This window comes from Cupressus sempervirens, chromosome 11 (genome assembly GCF_028749045.1).
Source record: "Cupressus sempervirens isolate cs-2001-9-10 chromosome 11, ASM2874904v1, whole genome shotgun sequence".
Lineage (NCBI taxonomy): Eukaryota > Viridiplantae > Streptophyta > Pinopsida > Cupressales > Cupressaceae > Cupressus > Cupressus sempervirens.
The window spans coordinates 473,490,027-473,509,198 of record NC_143128.1 but is presented as its reverse complement, the minus strand read 5'-3'; the positions used below and the strand labels follow the sequence as shown (position 1 = coordinate 473,509,198).

General features: G+C 36.3%; 1 protein-coding gene across 6 annotated transcripts in view; it reads left to right on the top strand.

The window, feature by feature from the left end:
- LOC149530430 (DNA-directed RNA polymerase V subunit 7-like) overlaps positions 1–19,172 on the top strand; it is a 132,665-nt gene that overhangs the window by 71,321 nt on the left and 42,172 nt on the right. The window contains exon 1 of one of the 6 annotated variants that reach the window (XM_089809802.1): positions 12,246–12,269. The exons of the other annotated variants lie outside the window; for them this stretch is intronic. The gene's annotated coding sequence lies outside the window, so the exon portion shown is untranslated. Of the gene's footprint in view, positions 1–12,245; positions 12,270–19,172 lie in introns of those variants that run through there. 6 annotated transcript variants of the gene reach the window in all.

Sequence of the window (19,172 nt, the reverse complement as noted above, 5' to 3'; positions counted from 1 at the left end):
TCAGTGTGCTGATGGTGTCGTGCGGTGGTTGTACGGTGACTTTAAAACTCTTTTTTTTTTTTTTTTTGACTTTTAAAAATTTTTTTTTTGCAATTCTCCCTCCGAGTTTTGTCAGTCTCTGACGACGAGGGGATCGTTTTGGCATGGTACATCTTTAGCTTCGAACCGTTGACTACCTCTGGTATTTCTTGTTCGTCTAATGTCCACAACTTTATTGCTCCATTATCACCTACCTCTTCGATCTGGTATGGCCCGACCCATTTGACTTTAAACTTGCCTGGTTTGATTTCGTTGTCCATCATACTTCAATACCAGCTGTCCCGGTTGGAACTTGTTCAGTTTCAGGTGTTTATCATGCCACGCTTTGCGTCTGTTTTGTGTCACCTCTGTGGCCCATTGTGCCAATAGCCGCTTCTCAAGCTTGTTCAGATTATGCAACCTTTCCCTTAGGCTTGCCATGTCACCTAACTCATTTTCTAGCGCGATCCTCAGGCTCGGTATCATGAATTCTATTGGCACCACTGCCTCCTGTACGAGCATCAACTAGAATGGTGTGTGTCTCGTTGTCACGTTGTACATTGTACAGTATGCCCAAAGGGTAGAGAGGAGTTTTTCCTCCCAGTCTTCACCTTCAACCACACATGACTTGTAGATGATTGCTACTAGGATCTTGTTCGTGGCTTCCGCTTGTCTCTTGGCTGTCGGATAGTACAGGCTCGACAATGAATGATAGATCTTAAATTCAGTAGTGATTAGTTAGATAACATGGTTAATGAAGTGTCCTTCCCTATCACTTGTTAATTGCAGTGGAATCCCGTACCTGTTAATTATTTACTCATAAATAAATCTCGCTCTGCTTACTGCCGAGTTATCTGGTAGTGCGTGTGCCTCCACCCACTTGGTCAGATACTCCGTCGCTACGACAATGTATCAACACCTAGTTTTGCTCACCTTCAGAGGTCCGATGAAGTCCAATCCCCATCTTTCAAATAGCTCCTGTGCGTGTGACGGGTTAAGCGGCATGAAGTCTCTCTTTACCAGTTTTTCGACCCTTTGGCAAGTGTCACACTCGACGACCCATTCGTGCGCGTCGTTGTACATTGTCGGCCACCATAGTTCTGCTAGTAATATTTTCCGCACTGTGGTATCAGGTCCCATATGCCCTCCGGCTGGACCCTCATGTGCTTTCGTGTGATTGCCAAAACCTCCTCTTCGTTCGTCCCGATGGTGATCAAATTCACTCTTGATTTTGGGCACTTGGCATCTTCATTATCTCCAGGACCACACCATCTGCATAACAACTTTGGTGTGTTTGCTGTTGTACAGTTAGGGGCAAAGTGGCCCCACAAATTGCATGCTCGGCATTGAACCATCGAGCGGTCGCTCGCATCGTACTGAATTTGGCTATGGCTACCATTATTATTGTTGGCATTGTTGTTTTGCCCTCGTCTATTATTCCTGTACGCTCCCGACGTGGCACCCTTATTATTGGTGTTTCCGCTCCCTTTTGACGTGGAAGCCTCTTGGGTTAGGAGCACTTGTTGAGGTCCTCTTGTTTTCATATTTAAGGGGCATTCTTTTGTGGAGTGTCCCATGATCTGGCAGATCTCGCAGAACTGATTCTTTGGACAGGATCCCTTCGTGTGACCTGTCTTACATTCTGTGCACCATAGCTCGTTTCCCTTTGTCTCTTTCTGCATATTCTTAAATTCCTTCATCATTTAGATCATATCCTTCTGGAGAGCTCAAACCTTCTTGCTGCCCTTTTCGTTATCGCTACTCTCTTCTTCTGAAGACGCGTTGTCATTTGAATTGGATGAGCTACTCTTCTTCTTCTTTTTTGTTTTCTGCTCACTTTCTAAGTTCATCACTTGATTGTATGCTTCAGTGTATGATGATGGCGACACAATCTTCATTTTCTTCCGTAACTTCAAGCGTAGTCCTTCAATGAACCCTCTCTTTTCTAGCCCATCTGCCGGCTTACTTTCCATCTTGTTTATTAAATCTTTTAATTTTCTGGCATATATTCGAATTGTTTCATTTTTTCCTTGCTTTGTGTTGTATATCTCTGCTACGATCTCATTGTTGTCGTGCAGCAATTGAAATTCAGTGATAAATTCCTTTTTAACTTCCGCCCAATTGGTTAATTTTTGGGGATTTGTATCGGCAAACTAATCAATTGCTACACCCCTTAGGGTTGCTGGAAATTATCGCACCCATTCATTTGTGTCAGTTATGCCATTCGCTTTCCAAATTGTTTCGCATGTCTTACAGTGTCTGATTGGATCGGCCGTTCCATCACCATCAAACTTTGGCAACTTCTCTTTTGGTCCTGCCATTATTACTTGATTTTGTGTATGGGTGTTGTTCGACATTGCGAAAGTAGCGTTGTTTTGCACTCTGACACTGACGTTCTGCACTTCGGCACTGACGCTTTGTATTCTGACACCAACTCTCTGCACTTTGACACCGATGCTTTGCACTCTGACACCGACGTTCTTTCGGGCAGTCGTCTTATTCTCAACAGTTGTGTTGTTTGGTGAAGAAGGGTCTTCGTTAAGCAAAATTGTCCGTTCTGGAAGTGTATCATGGACGAAGAGTTCGCTCCACGCTTTTGCTCCCTCGACATGCTGAGTCGTGTGAGTTAATTCCCTTCCCTCGGCAAATACAGGTTAAAAAATTCCTCCCTTGCTTCTTCCACCAATTCCACCCGTTGTCGAGTCTCCAACAATTCTTCAGTGCTTCGGTATCCGTCGGCAATTTGCTGAAACCTCCGTTTGCGTTCGGCCTGTTGTGCTAAAATTAAATTTTCTTGTGCGGTGTGTATTCTATCTTTTCCCTTTATCTTATTTCTATCCTTGTTAAGTTGATTTGGCATTAGTCTTCATTCCTCTGCCTTCGTTCTAGGTCCATTAGGCAACGACGCCAAATGTTTACCGCATGGGGTAAATAGATTAATGCACACAGACAATAGACAAGAATAGTAGTACTCCTTTTATTATTCACATATGCTAAAGATATTACATAATGCTTATGATGATGATTACAATGATCTCGGAGGGTGAATATATACTTTTCGAAGAACCTTCCCAAAGTGGTTTGTTGGCTATGTAATAAGAACCTTCCCGAAGGGACCCGTCGGCTACATAACAATAACCTTTCCGAAGGGACCCATCAGCTACATAACAATTACCGACAACATCAACCCGTCGGCTACACAATATCTATCGATGACAACATATAGCAATTAAATTGTAGGGATGTCAACAATTACAAAATACAAATCAGAAATAAAACTGAAACTGATGCAATAATGATCGTGCCAAATGATAATTACACGGTAAAACGCCAAAAAACAATGCTTCCAACCTCATATTTAAACTACCTTGACCCCAAAAGATAAATTGTTGAAAACACTTAGTTTGGAAGTTGTGGGGGTGGTCACTTTGATACCCTGTTAGAGCACCTAGAAACTCAAATGTGCACACCAAATAATCCTTCACAACAATTTAGAGAAGCAACACAAGCAAAGAAGCTATTTTACTAGAAGTAAATAATGAATGAGATCATACAAAATGAATAGATATTCTACTTATAAATGGAGGTGTGAAGAGGTTTGGAATAACTACCAATAACTACCTTAATCAAAAATTAAAAATCAGCTAGACATTATTATACACTAGTATAATATAGTTGCTAGTAGCCTAAGTAAACTTAGCCTAGACCAACATATTGAAAATTAATTTCAAATAGGACAAGAACTATCCAGCTCGACGTGTGTGTAAAGAGAACAACCCTCTTTAGGTTTGGTTGATATTTCAAAAAAATGCAAAATAACTCTAAACTTGACAAATTTTGTCTTCAACTAGGCATTCCTTTAAAACCCTAATTCTCTGTCATGAACCACCTTTGATGTATGAGCTAATATAGTTGCTTGGCAAAGATCTTAAATAGGTATGAATTATTAATTATAATATATGAAATTAATAGCAATAACTAGTTTCCTTTGAAATTAATTATTAATTCAATAATTGAAATCAATTATAATTGATATAGACACTTAGCATTCTAATAAATAATTATCCTAAATAGTAATAATAAAAATATTAATTTGAATTAATTAATATTCTTAATATCAAATAATGATCGATAATAATAAGTAAAATTTCAATAAGCATGTCATTAGTTATTTTAATAGCCTACTTAGTCAATGTGGCTAATAGCCTAATCATAGAGCATTCAAACAATTAAATCAATAAACTTTAAACACCAACAAAAAGCATACATGCCAAGGGTGACATGTCAGTCTGAATCAAATTTAGAGCGCTATCTAGGGCAACCCTAGACGTCGACGACAATTGCTCTATGGACAACGTCGTTTGCAAATAGTCATGCCTATTGGATCCAACAGACACAAATATACACCAACATTGGAGGAAGTAGGCATTGAAGATATTGATTTTAATTGATTGGGATGAATAAGATTGTTCTTTGTGATTGGAAGCAAACAACAATAAACTTAGGAAGAGTTGGCATTCATCCAAAGTGGTATATCTATATCCATTTCTTTCTTAAAAATGTTGAGGCATATTAATAATAATAACTACAAACTCATCATAGGATGCATATTGGGAAAGTTGAAACGCAATGCAACGTATTAGAGGGAGTCATCATTTGCTCTCTTTTAGTCAAAAACAGAGTGGGACACTCATCTTTCCTCTTCCAATTACCAGATTTATATTAATAATACTTATAATCCTAAAGAACGTCCAAACTTAATATGAATGCTTCAATACGAATAAGAAATCTAAGGAATAATGTTAGGAAATAAAAGAAATTAATCAAAGAAATTCATTCGTATATAAATAAATAAAATATTGATTTTAGTTCCATAAATTCGTTCATATGTTGTAGATAGATGAGTAATCTTGAATTTCCCATATCCATAATGAAGAGGGAGTTTGTGAAAGGTGGAGTAATTCGGGCACAATTTGGAGAAGATTCCCAAAATGGGCTTTGTTCACGAGGGAGCCTCTTGGAGTCTATTTCCACCCGAGCACAGTAGTTCTTCTATTCATTATGGAAATTGGGAAGGCCAAGAAAAACTCATCTATTAAACAATATTCTATGCACTATAGTGATAGTTTATGAAATGAATAATAATCATTAGTTTGATAAATGAATTATAATCTCTTATGCTAAATTCATTATCTCTCACTTCCCATCTCAGCCTGTTATGAAACAAGTTCATAGGGGGGTCATTACAAATGGTGTCATAGCATAATTATGCCATCCTGTGATTAGAGGCTTATGCAAACTTACAGGAGAAAAACAAGGAAAAACTTAATGAATGACTTGGCCAATTCCTATATGGAGCAAATAAACCAAAGATTGATAAGTCAGATGGAAAAATCAAATTAGGCCCTCCTCCAAGCTCTACAAAATATGGTAAGTTCAATCAATAACTTAAAAAGTCATCCCAACCAAGGGAGAGACACTAGCTCAAATCATTCCAAAAGCCATAACATGACTTCTAACACTAGAATTCCCCAATCCCAAGAGAAGAGGAAGAAATTGAACAATCCATGAGCCAAACTGAGGACATAGCAAGGGCTTATGCAGAATTAGATCTTCATATTAGAAAAGTGGTATCATTTAGGGAATTTTAAGAAGATACGAGAAGAGAGGCACCCAGGGGGCATACAAATAAAGATCTAAAATACAGTAAACAAAGATAATATTCCAAAAATTGATGGATAAGGGAAAATCACAACCGATGATTGTTTACAAACACTAAACGCTTACCTTACCCTTAGCCCCATGACTAAGGAGGATGCACTCCAATTTTCCATTCTCCACCTAGAAGACATAGCACATGAATGATGGTACCATGGGATCCACACCTGTGATCATCACAATATTACCTCATATAAATAATTTAGACCAAAACTTATCAAAATATTCAATAGAAAACATCCCCAAGAAGATTTTTAAAAGTTAACACATATTAAGCAATATGGGTCAATTGAAAAATTACATTAATGAGTTTCAAAAAATCTCGGTATGATCGACAATAATAGACGAAGTTGACTCACCTATTTATTTATAGATGGATTAAAAGAACCTCTTAAAGGATTGGTGAATGTGCTAAAACCATAAAATCTTGAGGATTCTTTTGAGGGAATTTTGAATCTAGAATCTTCATCAAACAATAGATCAATCAGTAGCCACACTAAGACATTTTACAAAAGAGATGATTCCTACCCAAAAGACAATTTTCGCGAAAGGGAGGAAATCTACAGAAAACTACTTATAGAAAAAGAAAGGGAGATGCTTAGAAGAAATAAACAATGCTACTTATTTCTTGGTCTATGGGAAAGAGGGCACATCTGTAAAAAGGAAAATACGAAAAAGGAAAGAACATCTTTTAAATGTAAAGAGGAATGGGAGGTAGGGCATAAGTGTGAAAAGAGGGGAAGAACCCACAATATTGAAGTTACCTATGATGATGACGATGAACACTCAATTAAAAGGTTAAGACAAGAAGAAGAGGATGAAGAATTCAGAGTAATATCCACCTTCATGAAATTGACCAAGCACTGAGTATTAAGAATTAAGAATACTCTTCAAGGACACAAAACGTCATATACTTGATCGATAGCAGATCCTCCCACAATTTTATTGATGAGAATTTGGTCGCAAAAATGGGGCGGAAAGCCAAGAATTTTAAAAAGGTTTACAATAGCTCAAGCCACGAGATACCTAGTTAGATGCACAAAAATAATTCTACAACAAGAGTTCATGTTGGGTAAACATTATGTTAAAGAGGATTTATATGCAGTGTCGCTAAACAATGATACCATTTTGGGAGCTCCTTGAATCTGCTCTTTAGGATGTTTTAAATTCAATCTCTCAAATTTGAAGATCCAATTTCTCCATGAGGGTCAAGAAATAACATTAGAAGGAATTCCTGACGGGTCCCCTAGTTAGTTTCATGCAAAACTATTGAGAGATTATTTAGGCATGAGCGAGGTGAGTGGGCTACCCAATGTCTAGCCTTGGACAAATCTACCCCAAAGGGATCAGCTATTCATATTGACATGCAATCTATCATTAAGAAGCACAAAAAGGTATCTGAGGACATACTACTTGAATTATGGTCCAGAAGAGGCTTCAAACACATCATAGAGTTAGAAAAAGGAGCGAAACTAGTGATCACTACTCCATATAGACATTCACAAAAATACAAAGATGAAATTGAAAAGATAATAAAAGAACTCTTAGAGATGGACCACATACAACCTAGTTCTAGTCCCTTTGCATCATCAATAGTAGTTGTCAAAAAGAAAGATGGAACAATGCAAATGTGTATAGATTACTAAGCATTAAACAAGAAAACTATTAAGAATCGCTACCCCATCGGGAGAGTAGATGGATTCATTGATGAGCTCCACGGAGCTAAATACTTTCTCCTATGATTTTCATTCTTTCATCCTGATGATGGATCACAGCGTGTGATCTGAAATGTTGATGCAAAAAAACTTACACAATCAAATCTAGAAACTACATTGATAGATCTTATGGATTGTGGAAATTTACCAGCTCTTAATAGACCCAAGGTCAAGATATTATCACATAAGGACGAAAGAAGATGTACCTAAAACAATATTCAAGTGTCATTATGGGCATTTGGAGTTTCTGGTTTTACCATTTGGTCTTACTAATGCTCCAACCACTTTCCAGTCATGTATGAATCATACATTATGGAAACAATTAAGGAGGTTCTTACTTATATTCTTTGATGACATCCTTATCTTTAGTAGAATATGGGAAGAGCACACCCATCATATTGAAGAAGTACCAAGTATCCTAGAATCCAAATCCCTCTACGCTAAAGCTTCAAAATGTGAATTTGGATTGAAGGAAATTCTTTGACTAAGAAACAAGATCAATGAAGAGGGAGTCAGCGTAGACAAAGAAAAGCTAAAAGCAAACAAGAATGGAAAAAGCCTAAAGCCTTGACACAACTTTAAGGTTTTGTAGGATTGTGCAGACACTGTAGATGATTTGCAAAGGGTTCTCCAAAATAGCTGCCCCATTGACAAACTCAACTAAGAGAAGAGCTTTACAATGGAGTGAAACGACACATCAAGCTTTGAAAGACTTAAAGAAGCCATGAGTTCATGCTCGGTATTGGCCATTGCAGATTTTTCCAACCTTTTGAGTTACAATGTGATGCCTTAGGAGAAGGAATCAGACTAGTACTTATGCAAAACAAACATCCCATAGCCTTTGAAAGTTGCAAACTTGATAAAGTGAATGTCAATTCCATATACAAAAGGAAATGCTAAAAGTTATGCATGTCTTAGTCATATTTAGACAGCTCTTGGTATGCGAAAGGTTCAATATCAAGACTAATCATAATAGCTGAAGGTTTTTAATGAACCAAAAGGATCTCGACGATCAACAACAAAAATGGTTAAGCAAAATCCAAGCTTACGACTTTGACATCGAATATGTCGAAGGCACCATTAATGTGGTAGTGAATGCCTTGTCTCACCAAGCTCATGTTAACAGCATGGTAAGTATTGATGAGGATTGGAAGAAGGATATCATTACAAAGTATGCTAAAGATCCATTTGCAAGAGAAATAATAGAAGGTAAAGCGACAATCAATTAATATAAGATAATTGAAGAACTCATCATGTATAAAGGAAGGATATTCTTGACAACCAACTCCAAAGTCGAGAAGAAATATGAATGAATACCATGACAACCCCATGTTGGGACACCTGGGATTCTATAAAAATTATAAGCAGGTAAGGGAAAGGTATTCATGGAAAGGTCTTAAGAAGGATATTAGGAAGAATGTCCAAGAATGCATCAATTGCCAAAAGAACAAGGCTGAACAAAATCACCTAGCCGATTTGATACAACCATTACCCATCTCAGATTTGAAGTGGGAAAGCCTATTGATGGATTTCATCGTAGGGTTACCCAAGGTACGAGATAAGGATGACATTTTTGTGGTATTGGAGAGATTAACCAAATATGCACACTTCTTTGTGATCTCCACCTACTTTAAGGCACCTCAAATGGCTGAAATATTTTTCAAAGAGATTTTAAGATTGCATGGATTACCAAAGAACATCCTCAGTGATAGGGATAGCAAGTTTCTTAGCCTACTCTGGCAAGAGCTCTTCCGACTAACAAGAATTGATGTAACCCCTAGCACAAGTTACTACATCCAAACAGATGGACAAAACGAAATTGTTAACAAATGGATAGAAGGTTATCTTAGAAACTATGTGACAGGACAACAGAATGCATGCATCAAATGGCTATATCTAGGGGAGTATTATTATAATACCACACATCATATGTCCATCCGGATGAGCCCATTTAAAGTGCTTTATGGTTACGAGGCCACTATGTTCGGAAATCTAATTGCTCGAGAAAGTAGGGTACCACAAAGCATTGATATTATGAAGACTCTGAAGGACAATCTCCATCATGCCCAAAACCAACAAAAGGTATACGATGATTGGAAATACTTGGAGAGGACATTTGAGGTTTGTGATCTTGTTTTTTTAAGACTGCAATTCTATAAGCAAGCCTCACTTAAGACAAGTGGAGCAGAAAAATTGAAGCCACATTTTTATGGTCCATACAAAGTCTTGAGATGGATAGGAGAAGTAGCATATCAGATTGAACTACCTGAGAGTAGAAGGATCCACAACATCTTCCATGCATCGAGACTTAAAGTCCTTGGGAAACAAGTGAACCCTTGCATCGAGTTGCCTCCACTAGAGGAAGAAAGAAAACTCATCTTAGAACCGAAAATCATTCTTGATAAACGGGAATGAGACTAAGAAACATGACTATTATAGAGTACTTGGTAAAATGGGAAGACCTACCAACCGAAGATGCTACATGAGTGGTGGAAGAGATCATTTCTCATCCAAAATTGCTCGAGGACAAGCAAATTTGGGAGGGGTAGATTGTCACGAACCACCTTATTAGGTATCAGCCAATATAGTTGCTTGGCAAAGATCTTAAATATGTATGGATTGTCAATTATAATTAGTTATCAATTATAAATATTAATAGCAATAACTAGTTTTCTTTGAAATTAATGATTAATTCGTGGAGGACCTTCGTAAAAAATAATATAAATTATTAATTTGAATTTATTAATATTCTTAATATCAAACAATGATCGCTAATAATCAATAAAATTTCAATAAGCATTCCATTAGTTATATTCATTAACCTACTTAGTTGATGGGACTAACCCCCTAATCATGTAGCGTTCGATTAATTAAATCAATAGACATTAACACATGCCTAGGGTGACATGGCAGTTTGAATCAGATTTGGATCACTACCTAAGGCAACTCTAAACGCCGATGACAATCGCTCTATGGAGAATTTCATTTGCAAACAGTCATGCCTACTGGATTGAACAAATACAAATATGTATCAATGTTGGAGGAAGTAGGCATCGAAGATATTGAGTTTAACTGATTGGGACGAACAAGACTGTTCTCTGTGATTGAAAGCAAACAACAATAAACTCAAGAAGAGCTGACATCCTTCCAAAGTGGGATATATATATTCATTTCTTTCTTAATAATATTGATGCATATTATAATAATAACTACAAACTCAAAGTAGAATGCATACTGGGAAAGTTGAAGCCCAATAGCAGTGTATTAGAGGGAGTCGTCATCTCTCCCTGCTCAATCAGCAACAAAGCATGACACTCATCTCTCCTTTGCCAAATATCAGATTTATATTAATAATATTTATAATCCTAAAGGGCACCCAAATGTAATATGAAATGCTTCAATACGAATAAGAAATCTAAGGAATAATCTTAGGAAGAAATAGAAATTGATCAAAGAAATTCATTTGTAAGTAAATAAATAAAATATTGATTTCAATTACATAAACTTGTTCATATATTGTAGATAGTTGAGTATTCTTGAATTTCCCATATCCATAATGAAGAGGGAGTTTGTGAAAAATGGAGTATTTTGGGCACAGTGAGGAGAAAATTCCCAAAACAGGGTTTGTTCATGAAGCCTCTTGGAGTTAGTTTCCACCCGAGCATAGTTATTCTACCATTCATTATGGAATGTGGGGAGACCAAGAAACTCATCTATCAAACAATATTCTACGCACTATAGTGATAGTTTATGAAATAAATAATAATTTTTACTTTGTTTGATAAATGAATAATAATCTCTTATGCTGAATTCATGGTCTTTCACTTTCCATCTTGGCCCATTATGAAACAGGTTCGGAAGGTGAGCATTACATTCCCCTATATTGTCAAATGCTTGTGCTAGGGGACCAAAATTGAGGACCTTTCTATGTTGATGAGCTCTACTTGCTTCAAAAACATTCATGATTTGCAAATCTACCAAAAGAAAAGTAATTTGAACTACAAAATTTGGTGTGGTCTCTTCAAAAATTCAATCCCTATGGATAGCTAGGCATAGCCAAACACCTCCTTTGTTGTTGGTCATAGCTTCAACACTATGTGGTTACCAACAATTAAAAATTTGGATACTGAACTTTGGGTTCCACTACTTTATGAGATTTAAATGCAGCAGCCCATGATTATCTAAAATGAATTATCAACAAATTTGTGCTCATCATACACCAAACCCAAAGAAACTAGTTTGCGATTCACAAAAAATCCTAGAGCACAACATATTAATACTAAAGAAGAAACACTGCCATAATGTGAGGTGTTGTATATGGAAAATGACACTTGCATTTAACCTTAAGATCTTGCATGTTGTCATGCATTATTACATCCCAATTTATTGCCCAATTTTAAAATGTTCATATAGCCATTAAGGTTTCATGTGAAGTCAGTTGACATGTAAAATTAGTTATGATCATGTGAGATGGTAGGATGCTTAATCTTTATATTTTCATTTAAAGATGAAATGTTATTTAATCGTTATAATTTATGTGAAGATGACATGTTAGTTAAACTTTTTGATGTTATTATATTGAACATTATCTCAAAACTTTGGGAAGTTGGTTATTCATCATAAATTTAGGGGAAGTGAAATGGTGGTAAGCCATTATGATGGTTTGTGAATAATAACTTGTTATAGTAATTGTGATTATATTGAGGAATATGATATTATCGTGGGGAATTTCTTTCCTTGTAGGAGCACGTCAAAGGGGGTAAGCATTGACAAAAAGGAATTGGGCATGGGGGGCACCGCCTATCATTGGGAAAATAGGTATGAGTCTAAACCACCATGGCTTAGGATAAACGACTACGCAAGCAAGAGTATACATTGGAGGACCATGAGCTAACCTGTTAACTTATATCATTAAATAAGCATTAACAAATTTTTTTACCTTCATAATTTGAGAGCCCCTTGTTGTGCAAAGCATGTCTTAATATAACGACATCATGATACCTAAATATATTCATACATGTTTGAAAGTCAATTAATAGGTATACGCCTATTTTGAACATATACCTAAAGTAAATATGCTTAGGATTTACGCATATATGCATGTATGTGTATATACACCTATGAGTATAGCTAAGTACGATGATGTCCTTGTATTAGAACATTAAGAGATTCGAGTTATTATTATTCTTTCATCTTGGCGATAGCCTCAATACTTTTGCCTTGAGTGGCCACCTCAAAATATTTCTCTTATTCCATCAGACTTATAGTTGAGGATGGCTCATCATAAATATTTGTATTTGAACCGATGGTCTTTTGAGCGCCTTGCAACCTCAAAACTTCTTTCGTAACTGAGCATGCACACAAGAGCTTTTCTTGCATATCTTTGCTCACTTGTGGGAGGAATCATTATCATTGCTTCTCTTTGGTCTGCAACACTTAAGCATTCTTTTCCTGAGAGCCATTCATATTTTTGCCTTAGTTTTCTGTTCTTTCTCAGCTAGTAATTGATCATCGACGTTGCTCTAAGTGAGCCGAGTTCGGATTAGCTATCCAGCGTCCACCTGCAGGGCAATACCATAAGTCTGAATCACACGGGAGAGCCGGCCTACTCAGCTCCACATGAATATCTTGCAAGTCAAGCTTTCATTAGCTCATGCATTTGTAATCTGATTTTTTTTTGCATCTTCCTAAAAATATGCTTTGAATTAATCGACTTTTTATCAGGGAATACTCCATTATTCTTCTTATTGCAGAATTGAAATATTTTCAGCCTGCTTATTCCTTTTTTGTTCTTTCTAGAACTGATTTAATTAAGGAGCCAACATGATAATAGAAAGTTATGTTTATTGAATATGATTTTTGCAATCTTAATAAATCTCAGTGAAAGTGTCAAGTCTCATACATGGTATTGTTAGTATACACTCTGAGATGAGAGCAACACTTGCATACTAATGGATTACTTTGAAAAGAGATTGTAAATCTCATTTATAATGCCATAGGACAGTATGGGCATGATAAGATGACAATGCTTTATATTTCCAAGAACTAGATATCATTGAACGAATCACCCATGAATTCATCTATGAGGACTAGCATGGTTGAGATGAAGGGTGTAAATGGGAATATCCTTGCAAGATAAAGTAAACATGAATCAATAATAAATAAGCTAATAATAAAAAGAGTTTATACTGAGTCAGCTCATGGTAGTCCAATGTTTAGATCCTGTTGTCTAATCGAGTGGTGGGTTGAGGCTCTAATACCAGGATGCTCAGTGGCTCGACAGGGTGTCCTATGTCTATTCTAGGTAGGGAGGGCTTGTATCAGTTGAGATTGTGTGGCAATACTTAAGGGTCTGCGATTGGAGGTTAAGTCCTTGAAAATGCTTCTCCTCATCCATCAGTAGCCAAGGCTTGCATAAGACAGAGTTATGGTATGCATTCAAAAATTTGCTAGTAACATGTATTTTACTTTTATTAATTTACAATTCCAAGTCTGAAGATATGTGAGATGGTATTGGTCATTACAATACAATGGTATAAATTTTTGTGCCCTAAGTGGTATATGTGGACTAACCTAGACTTTGTAGATGGTGCGGTTTCAAAATTTAGGGTATTGCGAACTTAAAATCCTCAATTTAGTTTTATTTGATTATGCCTTAATGGTAATCAAGATTATTAATTAGTTATATGGATTGAACTGAATTTTAAATAGCAATATGTTCATAGACATGGCAACATCTTATTTACTTAATGAATTATCAATGTTTAACCACTCGTTTTGATTGAATACTCCTTTAATGTTAGTTATGACATTTTAGTTAAAGTGATCGTAACCATTAATCTCTTTCATATGAACATGTAAAATAACTGTTATACTTTGTAACAAGTTTTTTCATAACAAAATAAGACGATCGTTAAAGAGTTTTCCCTAACAAATTACTAAACAAATAACTGGATTCCTTTACATGGGACATTAACTGCTTTTAACTACCAATGGTTAATTGAAATAATTAAAATAACGATTAACTGAAATAACTGTATCAATGATCAACTGTAATAACTGGAATAATGATTAACTGGAAATAATTGTAACAATGATCAACAGAAATAACTATAATAACGATTAACTGAATAATTGTAACAACGATTAACTGAATAATTGTAACAATGATCTACTGAAATAACTATAATAACAATTAATTGAAATAATTGTATCAATGATCATTCGTAATAACTGGAATAACGATTAACTGAAAATAATTGTAACAATGATCAATAGAAATAACTATAATAATGATTAACTATCTTTCCCTACATACAAGTAAAGTAAATGCTTAACATGAAAAGAAGAACATACAAGTAATATCCGGTGAGTCTTTAGTTGGTTGTGCAAGCCTCGACTTTCGGTAAGAGAAGAAGCATTGACTTAGGCTTAACCTCCCAACCTCAGACCATACTTATCCCCACACAATCTATTAAATTAGAAAGACCCTCCCTACCTTGGGATTGAGCTTGGGATTCTTTTAGTCCAGCCACTTGAGCATTCTGGTGTTTAGAATGTCCACACAGTTATGGACGAATATGTCTGAATAACTGGCTCCACTGACATCAAGTGATTATAGATGGCAAACATGCCTTTAAACGACCTTGGCCAAGGTTTTCTGATGGGTTCAATGACCGATCACCACTGCTCGACTTGATAATAGGGGAACAACAATATGGATGAGCATGTGCTATTAAATAAAATTACTTAGATTTATTGTATCATATTTGACTTTATTTCCATTTCAATACAAATTCCATCTCACCTCTTCACCTTTTCCAAGGCTTTACACCCGGTGAGTCCTAGGTGCTCGGAATGTCATAACAATCGACTTTGTCCATTGATTCTCAACTGATTCATGAATAATATATGTTTACAGCTTATCACAATCTATGATTTGAAAGAATATGTTCTTTAAGACTTGCAGAAATATCATTTGATTCTAATTTCCAGTGGCATATTTATATCATGATTTCATAACATCATAACTCATTCTCAAAGAGGTTCTAATCAATGATACTTAAGATTAGTATAACTACAGTTTACTGCTTATGGTAATCGGAGTTCAGCAACAATTGATAAAGAAAATAAAATATAGCAATGCTTGGAACATGTTTGACCACATAACTTGATATAATATGGAAGGATAGGAGTCTAGCTAGACGCTATGATTCAACTCTTCCTTGAAATGATCTTCAGGCACAAAATCCAGTGTAAAATATATCACGTCTTTAGCAAAGAAGATTAATACAAGGCAGAAAGAGATTGGCAATGCTTTAGCTGCAGAGATTTCGAATGGTATTTGTAGAAGTATTGGGTAGTAGATGGAAGTCGGAAATGAGAAAGGAAGTCGGAAATATGATTTGTATGTCCTTTGTTTCTCTCGACCTCAAGATATATTAAAGGTTAAAAGACTCTTTGGTTTCCAAGAAGCCGTAACATAAGAAGAAGAGTCTTGGCTCTTGGATGCCAATAAAATATGCCAAGTGTCATTAAGTTTTCTAGCAAAAACAATGAAATAAAGATGGAAAAGCTTTAAAGGTTATAAATCGAAAATAATTATGGTTTATATCTATCTACATGCACGTAGATATGATTATGAGGTGGCATCATACTATTATAAAAGAATTAATAATATTATGGTGTCACTTTATTCTTATATCTATGTGTACGTACATAGGTATTTATAATAATTATGTAGTGAAAAGATCAATCAAAATCTTTTGAGGTACGTATTATATCTTAATTAAATTATTTTTAGTTTTAAAATGTTTAATTAATAGCTCATGCAAGTCCTTTAATTGTATCTTGAAATTCAAGTCGCTAGGTCCTTAGCAAGGCAATTTAAGGTCATACCTGCCAACTTGATGATTGGACTAAGCTAGTATCCCATTCCGTTGATCTTGTTTAGCAATGCTTCCCCCCTTCATCTTCTCTTGCAATCCATTCAATACTTCCACAACAATAACAAGTTCCATAATAATTTTCATATTAACATTTAAAATAATTTAATTACTAACCATTATTCCAAAATCAAACAACTGCTAAACATCACATGACAAGTAATGAATAACGACCATCTTCATTAAACAGTTAATACAATGGATATAAATAATTACCCACTTCACATGATTATGAAAGAAAAATCCATTCAGTCTAACGGCTATGAATAAATTTAAAAGTAGGTCAAAATTTGGGATGTAACATACCCTACCCCTTAAATTGTTCATCGTCCCCGATGAATATCACAACAAAACTTAAACAATATCTATTCAAATCATTTCAAGAAAGCAAAGGTTCAGGCTCTACCTTGGAGAAAAGATGAGGGTATTTTTGAAAGATTTCGTGATAATCTTCCTAGGTAGCATTATCTTCTACATATTGATCCCACTGGACCTTGCATTGAGTCACCTCTTGATTTCGTAAGCATAGCTTACGCACCTCGAGTATTCTGAGTGGTTATGTTTCCACCACCTTTGGTTCTCGCACCTGTAATAGGTTCCAATCAATTATATGATCATGATGAGTAATGCATTTTTTAAAGTATGACACATGGAAGACGCCATGCATCCTTGCAAGAGTTGGTGGTAAGGCAATTCTGTAGGCTACTGGGTTCATAACTTCCAATATTTCAAAGGGTCCCACATACCTTGGGGTTAACTTGGCATTCTTACCAAATTTGATAGTACTCTTCTGAGGTTTTACTCTTAATAGCACCTTTTCTCCCATTGAGAATTCCCTAGGTGTTCTTTTTGCATCTGCATAACATTTCTATCTGTTATTGACTTCCTTCAATCTCTGACAATTTTGGATTATCTGTCCTCCCATTTCCTTAAGCATTTTAGGCCCAACAATAATTCTATCTTCCAATCGATTCCAACTCACAGGAGTTCTACATTTGTGGCCATATAGAGCCTCAAAGGGGGCCATTTTAATGGTGGATTGGTAGGAATTGTAATAAGCAAATTTTACCAAGGGTAAATACATTTCCCATTGGTATTGCCGATCCATACAGTAAACTCTTAAAATATCTTCTAATGCCTGGTTTACAATTTTTGTTTGACCATCTATCTCTAGGTGATAAACTGAGCTTATGTTTATTTTAGTCCCTAATGCTGAAAATAATGTTTGCCAAAATTTGGAAGTTATCCTAGCATTCCTATCTAAGATAATTTTCTTTGGCACTTCATGCAATCTGAAAATTTCCTTTATGAATTTATGAGCGATTTTTGGTGCTTCATTGGTTAGATTTCCTAATATAAAGTGAGCAACTTTTGTCAATCTATCTACTACTACCAGAATGGTGTTGTGTCTATTCCGTGTCATAGGTAATCCTTGTACAAAATCCATGGAGATTATTTGCCATTTCCACTTTGGTACCTCATTTGGGTGCAAAAGACTGACTGGGTAACGATGTTCTGCTTTTACTCTTTGGCATTCGATGTTTACCGTACTGGGTAAATAGATTAACGCACATAGGCAATAGATAAGAACAACAAAACTCCTTATATTATTCGCATATGCCAGAGACATACATTATGCTTTAATGATGATTACAATGATTTCGAAGAGTGTATATATACTTTTCAAAGAACCTTCCCGAAGGGGTCCGTTAGCTACATGACAATTACCGAAGGGCCCCTCGGCTACATAATAAGAACCTTCTCGAAGGGACCCATCGGTTACATTACAATAACCTTTCCGAAGGGACCCGTTGGCTACATAACAATAACCTTATCGAAGGAACTCATCGGCTGCACAATATCTACCGATGACATCATCTCCCCCAAAAGAAAAAGTCGTCTCCGGACGACGATTGCAAAATATTTGAGACAGATTAACAAAATAGAGTACATTAATTGACTACTACAACAGAAGAGATTTGTTTTCGTCACACCACGTTCACATTCGTCCTGCCTACACCAAACTGGTCTCCAAACCACATTACATTTGTAGCCTCTGCTAACACAATACTGTCTCCTTAATCAAGCTGAACTTGATAGTCACGGGTGCTACTTTCTTTGCTTCCAACTCTTGGGTACACTGAACCAAGTGTCGCTGTACTGCCTCCAACTGGATGATCAACTCCTCCTGAGCTCTCTATGCATCCACCAAGAGAGCCTCATGTCCAACACCTACTCCAAGTGCCTTAGCGTATCATCCCTCTCGAAAGGCTTGTTCTGTTGTTCTCTCCACCTTTGGTATACAACCACTCTATGCTTGCAGCAACTTCAGGTCTCATCAATTGGTCACACTTCCCATGATTGATAACTGCACCGAATGGGGGTTTAAGGGGCATTGCCCCCAGCGGGGTTGAGGCAGGCGCGCTCCCTGTTGCGATACAGGGTGGGGTCGAGGGGCAGTGCCCTGGCCGCCAAGATCAAATTAGCACTTTGAAACCCACACAAAACGACATGGAACACACCATTTTTGTATTTTTTTCCGATCCCACACTTATTTTGGCAACTGTTAATGTTTTCCCTTCCCTTTGGCATCAAGCGTTACTCATTCCAAACTGTTTCAATCTGTCGTTTTTTTTTTCTTTTAAATTTTTTAGGCTACTTCCTTTGCTCATCCGCTGTCTCTGATCTCTCTGATATTATCTCCTCTAGTTAGATCCGTGCTACAACAATAACTCCATTTTCCTCCAATTACATTCAATTTTTTAATCCTGCAATA